Source organism: Bidens hawaiensis, unplaced genomic scaffold (genome assembly GCF_021521415.1).
Source record: "Bidens hawaiensis isolate Kalapana, Puna unplaced genomic scaffold, B.hawaiensis_p1.1 tig00031141_1, whole genome shotgun sequence".
In the NCBI taxonomy this organism is placed as follows: Eukaryota; Viridiplantae; Streptophyta; class Magnoliopsida; order Asterales; family Asteraceae; genus Bidens; species Bidens hawaiensis.
The window spans coordinates 183732-193622 of NW_027495230.1; positions in this window are offsets into that span (position 1 = coordinate 183732).

The window sequence follows — 9891 nt, forward strand, 5'->3', positions numbered from 1 at the left end:
TTTTAATCTATTTCTTTAATTGTGCAGGAACAGTCAAACAGGGCTGTAAAAAATATGTGGGTTGTTGACAGTGGTTGTTCCCGGCACATGACTGGTAACAAGAAATTGTTACGTGACTGGAAATCTGTTCAAGGAGGAAGGGTTAGTTTCGCTGAAGAGAGTGGAAGTAGAATCAGTGGTATTGGAACTGTGACGAATGGAAGAATAAAGTTAGAAAAGGTGAATATTGTGGAAGAGTTGAAGCATAACTTGTTGAGTGTATCTCAGATTTGTGACAAAGAATACACGGTGCATTTTACTAAAAATGAGGCAATCGTTCTTTATCTTGTTTTCAAGATACCAGAGGCCTGGGTAGTGATGAAAGCTCCAAGAGAAAAGAACACGTATGTAATGGATATGAGGTCAACTGAGATGACAACAGAAGAGTCATGTCTTCTGTCAAAGGCAAGCCTAAGTTGGGATTGTGGTACACGAAAGGGGGAGAACTGGATTTGGTAGCTTACACACATTCTGACTATGGAGGTTGCAATCAGAACAGGAAATCAACAACCGGTGGATGTCAGTTTCTCGGAGGAAGATTGGTGTCATGGCAGTGCAAGAAGCAGACCTCAGTAGCCATTTCCACCTGCGAAGCAGAGTACATGGCAGCATCAAACTGCTGCTCCCAAGTTTTATGGATACAACAGCAATTGCTCGATTATGGTCTGAATTTCACTCAAACTCCTATTTGCATTGATAACACTTCTGCAATCTCAGTAACTAACAATCCCCTTAAACACAGCAAAACTAAACATATTGACATTCGTCATCATTTTATACGGGATTGTGCTGAGAAGAAATTAATTGTGCTTGAAAAGGTTGATTCTTTGGATAATTTTACCGATCTTTTTACTAAAGCGTTTGACCGATCCTGTTTTCAAAATCTTGTTGAGTTTAATGGGATGATCAATCCCGAGTAACCTTGTTTTCCATTTTATTTAAAAAAAACCATCACTATCGCTTAAAATTATGTCGGTTGCTTAAGTTTGAAGGACACATCTTCGGATATGTTTGGTCCTTACTTCTACTAGTATATTATGAGGATAGCCATTAACCAGATGACTGAAAGTGACCGGGGCGGTTTATGATGGGTTTTTATTATTTCGCTGAAAAATAGTCGTTCATACTTAGTTAGAGTGACACATACTCGTATGTGGTCGGTCCAGCTGATCCATTGGATCTTCAGGATAGCCATTTACCTGAAGACTTTGACTTGATCTGGGCAATGGAATTTAAAATTTTTTTTTTTGGGAGATGATATAATTTTTCAAGTCTATAACTTCGTAAGAAGTTTCAATACGATGTTTAAAAGAAAATTGATCCAACCTTGGAAAGTGATAGAAAAACTGATTCTGTGTGCTTAACTGGTGAAGTTATTAGGCCTAACAGACTCTAGAACAGTCATTGTATGTTATGGTAGCTTTCTATGGTGCGTAAAAGTAGAAGTGATACAAACTAAATCTCCTCGATTTAATGTGGAGAATCATTCTGAATTGTGCTTGTCTCCATATACATCTTTCCGAATGATAGGCAGAAAAGTGATTACCCAGTCATACACGAGCCCGTGAGTGTTCTGATTCCCACGAAGAGAGTGTCAAGTACCTGCAGTGATCCAGATTCGGGACTTGCAGTTGTCTACAATTTGAAATTGTATTAATGTCTTTATTTGTAAAAAAAAAAAAAAAAAAAAAAAAAAAACGTGCATATTGTTAAGCCTTCTGAAGCTTATGTTGTTTCAAATATCAAGAAAGAGGCAAGAAAGAATATCTCATGCATAAGAAAGAACGGGAAGTAGACTCTAAAGATAGATGTGTGCACATTGTTTAATCAGACACTACGGGTCGAAGTCAACTCAGGGTGACTTGGGGAAAGCCAAATACGCTTTGAGAATAGATAGGAGGCATCACAATCTCTCATGTGATATCCATCTAAATTTTGAGCTTAATTGAACCTAATCCGTATCACAGAAGCGATGAAAACCATACTAAGTTTTATACCTGCCTACAACCTGCTTCTTTATGTCACAATACCACATGAATCTGAGTGACAGCCGCTTAATCAGTATGATTCATGTTCGGATCTTTTCTAAAACATGCAGGTTCTCGTAATGACTGAAATTTGATCCCGTTTAATTAATTATCTTTACTTTGTTTTATGTTTTATACCTTGGTACGTTTTAATAAATACTTGGTTACTAGTTTTGATCCCTTTTTTTCTTTAATTTCACTTAAGGCGAAGTTGTTTATTAAGCGAAGTTGGATCTGGCGAAGTTATAAATATAGCGAAGTTGACCAGCTGTTTGACTTAGGGGCGAAGTTTTCAAAGGGGCGAAGTTAACCATAACTTCGCCCATGTATTTTCAAAACTATATAAAGGTGAAACGGTGGTCAACTTGGTCAAATAATTTTCAAACTATTAACTCTCGGCGAACTTATACCCACAAACTTATAACCCTCGGCGTAGTTATAAACATGAATTAACCCTCATTATAATATGATTTTTGTCCGAGTTAAAGGTTTGTAAGATCATTGTGACCCTTAATTCGTAAGACTTGGTAATAATCGGCGTCTTGATGATCCAATGTGTGGCTTCGGTTAAACGGACCTTAAACCCTCGTTCAACATCTTGTGTTAACTGTGTTTTAGTCTTCATACGGTCATCTGAGCCTATATCGGCTACCGATTTAATGTTATCATTCGCAAAATCGATCAAACCCAGCCCAGATTGGGTCATTATGAAGCGTCGATTAGAGAAGCGAAGTTAAGGCTTAGGCGAAGTTGCTCATAACTTCGCCGACTGGTTAACTTCGCCTTACCAGAAACTTCAACAATAAGTTATCTGGTTTATTTTGTTTTACTCAGGCAAAGTTGAGCCACAGCGAAGTTAAACATAAAAGATGTCATAACTTCGCCACTGGTAACAGGCGAAGTTATGATCTGTTAAGAAACTATTCTAATTTAGATCGGTTGTTGTGCAGTTATGGCTGCTGTGGCAGGGGCTGGTGGTGCTGGTGGTGACGAAGGTGGTGACAACAACCGACAGTTCTTTCCGGGTCACAACATGTATATCACTTTGGATCCGAGTGCTAGTGGTATAGACGACTATTGTGAGATCATTTCATTCCTCGTTCGCTCACGTATTTTTCACGCCATCACGACTACTCTCCCCATTTCACTACCAAATATCGAAGACTTTTGGCGAACGATTGAATATGACTGTAGAGTTGATCCTCCGGTTATGCGCGCTACAGTGAACAATCAGGTGGTACAGTTCTCGGCAGATCAAATAAGGATCGCTTTACATTTCGGGGTTGAAACTACAAATGATCCAACAGACTTTCCGGCTACATTCAGAGATGGTGCGTTTCCCCGTATGGGTTATTCGGGTCCGTTAGGTGACACTCAACGGAGAAAGGGATTTTTATTAGATCAGTGGAGGTTTCTGATGCACGTGATGATAGTGTGCATGTCTGGTCGTAAAGCTGGTACAGACGGTATGGGGGCAACGATGCAATCTGCAATGACTGCCCTGACTTACAACAAGCCCTACAGCTTTAGTCAGATGGTGTTTTATGAGATTGATCGTCAGAGACGCGCGGTCGCTAGGGAAAGATTTTTGATGTATCTGAGATTCTTACAGATGATTTTAAATCACGTAGCTCCCACGCTGCCTCAACGACGTCCTATCCGTTATGTTGAAAGTGTGAGTAAGAGAATTTTTGCGCAATGTAGGTCATCAAGTGCACGTAGCAAACCAGAACTTCGTCCGCGGCACACTGCATTGTTTGGTTATTTGGTGAATCCTGCTTATGTTTCTCCTCTAGGAGATGAATTTTGTGACCTGGCACCGCAACAGGCTAATGTTCCTCAACCACCTCCTGTGGTTCAACCACCACCTGTGGTACAGCAAGCACTGCCTGCTGATCCTGTTGCAGCTCCGGAAGAACAGGTTGATCTTGAAGTCGCCTTTGGAGGGCAAGGGTTCTTTGATATGGAACAAATTGATCCAGCTGCTGAGGTTCGAGCCTCAGTAGCTGAGGCATCTGGTGTGAATGTTTCTATGGTCGCTACATCTGTGGCGGATTCTGAGAGAACCGACTCTGACTCCTCCACTGACGATATCGTTGAAGCACAATAGATTCTGGTCAGACAAGAAAGAATACATGGCAAGAGAAAGAAAGACTCGGATGACAGTGAATCTGACTATGAGGAGGAGTTAGACAAGTTGGTATGAATATCGAAGAAGGTCAGGGCTGGTGAAAGTTCAGGTGTTGGTGAAAGCTCAAGGGTGGTTCGTTTCTCTCCACCCTCGTTATCTGGTATGACTATGGTTCCTGCTTCTATGACTGTAACAGTACCAATTACCTCAAGTGTTCCCGTGGTGACCACATCGTCATCCTTTGGTGTTCCTCCGACCACGTTTCAATTTACAGCACCGGAGATAGTCTCCTTGCCACCTCCTACTGTCACACCATCGGTGGTCGTTGCAAGATTTGTTGAGTCAACGTTGGTTGCTACTGCGGGGATGCCTGTTTCAATACCACCCGCGGTTACTTTTCAGACTACTTCTGATATTCCAGTTTGTTTGGGCATTCCTCCACCGTATGCTCAAGACATTTCTCACATAAGGTTTGATTTTGATGCTACTTTATCAGATTCTGAGAGAATAGCAGCTCTTGAACGGGTGGTTGCTGAACAGTCAAGAATTAATCTCATCCAAACTCATGCCATCCAGAGACTTGTGGCAGAGAATCAGTTACAGTCGTCCCTCCTTGTTGAACACGGTAAATTATTTGATGCCCTTAAAGAGTTCTTAGCATCTCAGGGGGAGACGAGTTGCAAGGGCGACGAGTTGAGAACCAAGAAGAGACAAGATAGAGACGATGATCCCAATGCATCGAAAGGTGCAGGTGGTGAGTTGCCAAGAAATGAACAAACTCTTGGGACTTCCACGTCTTAGGGGGAGTCAAATGGTACATCAGGTGGATCAGGTGGAGAGAATGTCGTTGTTGTTGATGATGAGGAAATGTTGGGTGATGATGATGATCTAACAGATGATGTGTTAACTATTGATGAGATTGAAAATATAGGAGAACATATTGTGATTGATAGTGAGATAGAAGAAGGTGAGATTGTGGATAATAGTGTAGAACATGATATTCCAGATGTTGACAAGGTGAATATGAGTCAAGATATGGATGTGTCAAATGAGTTTGAGTGGGAAGAACAACCGAGATGGAAAGAAGGCTGTGCTCAGTGGTTTGTCAAGACAAAGAAGCCAGCGGTTCCAACAATGTTTAAGAAGAGTTACAACAAGGGATATGCTGAGTCAAAGAAATGTATTATTTGCTGGCTGTATGATGAGCAGTTAAAGTTGTTTGTGATTAAGCGTTATGATGGAATTCAATATTTTAAGAAGGCATTGAGATCGCTAAACACCTTGTCTGAGTGTGAGGTGAAAGATTTGGCTCGTTTGAGATTGATTAATTGGAGTGATGATGATATTTCAAGAGTAATTGGAAAGATAGTATGGAAGGAAGCTATTAAGGAGAAAAAGTTTGAGCTTCTAAAGCCTCAGAAAGGAAGATTGGTTGAAGATAAGGATCGGGGAATGAGGGCTGATGGCAAGCCTTGGATGGTGATGAAGTATAAGCCGATTCGGTGTTTGAAAGAAGTGCCGACGAAGATGATGCCCAAGGATGTTTTAAAGAGTCTCAAGTGGTGGTACGTTGATAGTCAAACAGCTGAAGCTGTTATGGAAGATGAGGACGAGCAGGAGATTCTGAGAGTGTATGATCCCATGCACTTGGTAAATTTGTCTCAAGATGATTTGCAGGTACTAAACGATAAGAAGATATTCAACATTCCTGCGTGGAAAGATGAAGCCAAGAAGTACCAGAGGGTGGTCTCTGTCTGTGTAAGACAAGGCGTTCATGCTTGAAGACGGGTGGCATGAGATTTTTGGGATTACTAGACACGAGAATGAAGATAGAGATATGAAGCTACTGCCAAGGGGGAGTCTGTTGGTGCATGATGTCAGTAGTTCAGTATCTTGTGTTTTGTATGTGTCTGTAATCGTTTTAGATTGTTTGTTTGGTTTTGAATATTGTTTTGTATAAGTTCGCCTGGGATGTAAGCGAACTTGTGAAGCGAAGTTATCACAACTTCGCCTAGTATGTTAGGCGAAGTTGTCGAGGTCAATTTAAACCTCCACTTCGGCTTATAGGTGTAAGTTTTTCAAGAACGTGTGTTGGTGATTGATATCACGTGTTGAAGCTTGGCAATATATCGAGTTTAAAGTTTTACCCTATGTGTTTGTTCTACTGATTCAACGTGTTATCTATCTTACACTCGTATCGTATTACGTGGGGATTCCGCACCCTAGTGTTACGAGATATTCCTGTGTAGATCCGGCTGGGAACCTACAACTAGGCAATACAAACTAAATAAAAGCATGCTAGAATCATCATACTTAGCATTTAAGATGCAAAGCTTGCTAGAAACAAGAAATATCTTTCAAACAGTTAAGTGTGCTCGAAAAACTTGAACTTGTTAAAGCTTGCTGGAAAACTTATTCAGATATCAAGCCTGCTTGGAAAACTGAAATTTCAGATAAAATAGTAAACTCTACCCGAAAAGTATAAAAACTAAAAAGTATGCTCGAAAATCATGAACTTAGACCAAAATGTATAAGTATGCTCCGAAAGGTTATAAAACTTCAAACCTTACCCGAAAATACATATTCAACCTTTTTGAAGGTAAAATGCAACACTTTTTGACTTAAACCAAATATCAATCATATTTTTATTTAAAGATCATTGTTTAAGAGCAAATGGTGCATTTAGAGATCAAATTTCGGTCATGTTTCCTTTCAAAACATTTTCTTTCCTTTTTTGAAAAGATCTCAAGAATGGGATCATATTGACTAAGAAGCATTTGCAATACTTCATTCTTAGCATTATTATGACAGTATAGACAGGTTAACAGCAGATTTGAACTTAGCATGAATTTCATTTCCTTGGTGATATGATTAATGTTCAATTAAGATGCATAATATTTAATAGATAACGCATATTGTTTTCTGATGCTCCATATCTATTCTCAAGGCTTATTTGGCTTTCTCCAGATCACCCCGATTTGACTTTGACCCCCTGGATTTGGTTTAAAAACTTTTAATGACAGAACTTATGTTTTTTTTTTTTACTATGAGCATGTAACAACATTGTGTTGTTTAAACTGTACTTTTTGCTCATCATTTGTTCTTTGTCATTTTCATTTAAATATATCATTTTGGGGACCAAATACCAACGGGCTCGTGTATGACTGGATAATCACTTTTCTGCCTATCATGCGGAAAGATTTATCTTGGAACATGCATAGACAATAATGTAACTCCACTTAAAGCTTAGTAGTTCTTTATGTTTATATCACCTTAGATTTTACAAATCATGGGAAAGCAATCATACATGTTAATGACTGTACTAAGTTCCCTTTTAGCCTATTAAATCCATATGATTGGCTAAGCAGTCAATGTATTATCATTTCCCACTTTTAACAGATACAATCACCCCAAGTACTCTTAGCTTCCAGGTTAATGGCTATCATGTCTATCTACAGGTGAACAGTTGGACCAAACACACATATAAGTATATGTCCTTTTGGCTTATAGTCAAGGGCATAATTTTATGTAAAAGAATAAATTACAATTGCCCCAAATGCTTTCAGTCTTTGGACTAATGGCTATCCTTTCAAATCTACAAGTAGATGATAGGACCAAATATATACAAGTATATGCTCCTCAGACTTGGGCAAATGACATAATTTTCAGCAAAAGTAATTCCTTTTGAGACTTTTCATTGAAAATCTTTTTAAGCTTTTTTAAAGCTTGAAGTGAATAGTCTTATCATATCTCATCACCATAAACAACTTGCTCATGTTTTGATAAAAATTTTGTTATCATGCAAAATTCATTTGAACATTTAATTTTGACATAAAAACACATTTTGACACAAACAGTTGTAACATATTCAAATCTTAATCAACAATGACATTATCATAACAAGCAGACATTACTAAGATGCATAGTCTAGCATAGCCTAATAACATCATCTGATCAGATAACACACATATTCAAACATTTAATCAAGGATGTCAGATAAGCATACACAGTCAAGTAAATCAAATCTAAATACTTATCATGACATCACACACATATCAACTGATAAACAAGCATGAGTATCAAAGATTCCCAATTTTTCACATATAGTCAAATAAGCACATATCAGTTAATATCCAAAAAGTATCATATTCAAGCACATGCACACAAATAACATTCAATAAGACTTAGAAAAGATAGTCAGTTTGCTCAACAAGCACACATCATAAATCAGACTTCATTAGAGTTGATCATCCCCAGGCCTTTCAGAAGAAAGTTGAACCTGGTTCTATCAAGTGGTTTTGTGAATAGGTCAGCTAAATTATCACTTGTGTCAACTCTTTCCACTTCTATTAAACCTTTTTCACTACAGTCTCTTATGAAGTGATGTCTGATTTCAATGTGCTTAGTCTTGGAATATTACACAGGATTCTTAACAATAAAAGATGCAGCAGTATTATCAATGTAAATAGGGGTGTTTAGAAAATTCAAACCATAATCCAGCATTTGATTCTGAATCCAGAGGACTTGTGCACAGCAGGAAGATGCAGCAATGTATTCAGCTTCTGCAATTGAGATTGACACTGTTGTCTGGTCTTGCATTACCATGACACCAATCTATCACCCAAAAATTGACACCCTCCTGAAGTGGACTTCCTGCTCATATTTGTAACATCCTGTATTTTCTAGTTTCGGTTAATAAAATGAGAATATGAATTATTATGAGTCGGGCTAGTGTTAGGTAAAATGGATATGGGTTATGGACTTGGGTCATGTAGGAAAGAAGGAAAGACCATGGGCTTAAGCCCATGATCCATAATTATATAAACCTTAAATACCCATTTTTCATTCATTTACACATATTCCATACACCATCAAAACACACACTTAGCTCTCTCTCATATTGCTCTCTCTCTCTCTCTCTCTCTCTCTCTCTCTCTCTAGTAGAAATCACCAAGGAAAACCGATCCCGATCCAAGGTAATGATAGTGTAGTATTGTATGAACTCAAACCCGTTAGATCTAGTTGCGAAACGACGAGCCGACACCGTTAAACCGTTAAAGTCAGGAGATCCGGATGGAATCAGGTATAAACCAAACCTAAGATGAGCTTAGGGATCACCCTAGCTCAGATCTGGATCGAACGAGACGAAAAACGGTGAAAAACGAGTCAAAACTCGTTTTTCCGGCGAATCCACGGTTTTTCGGCGACGGCGCCAGAAAAGGCATTACGAGGTTAGAGATGTCAGAGAATGTTCTGACATTCTCTGACCTAACCCTAATTCATTAATGGGAAGTTAACGAATTAGAGGTAATTCGTTAGCAGGGAGTTAACGAATTAGACGAAATTCGTCATGCGATTCGTTAAAGATAAGAGGCCAAACTAGCTGTGATCATTCGTTAAAGAAGATAACGAATTGGAAGGTCCAGTTCGTTACATGGACTGATTCGCTTCATGAACTGATTCGTTTAATAACCAGTTCGTTAAAGGGTTCAACTCGTTATAAGAACCAGTTCGCTAAGATAAGCCAGTTCGTTAGGAACCAAGTAACGAATTAAAAGTTTGAGTAAATGACAGAATGATCCCTGGACTTAGAAAAAGAATGATTTGATTACAAAGAAGCCCCTGAACCTTTAAGTTAGAAAATTAATTAATGATTCAAAATTCTAATTGAAAATGTGATAAGACAGTTAATTA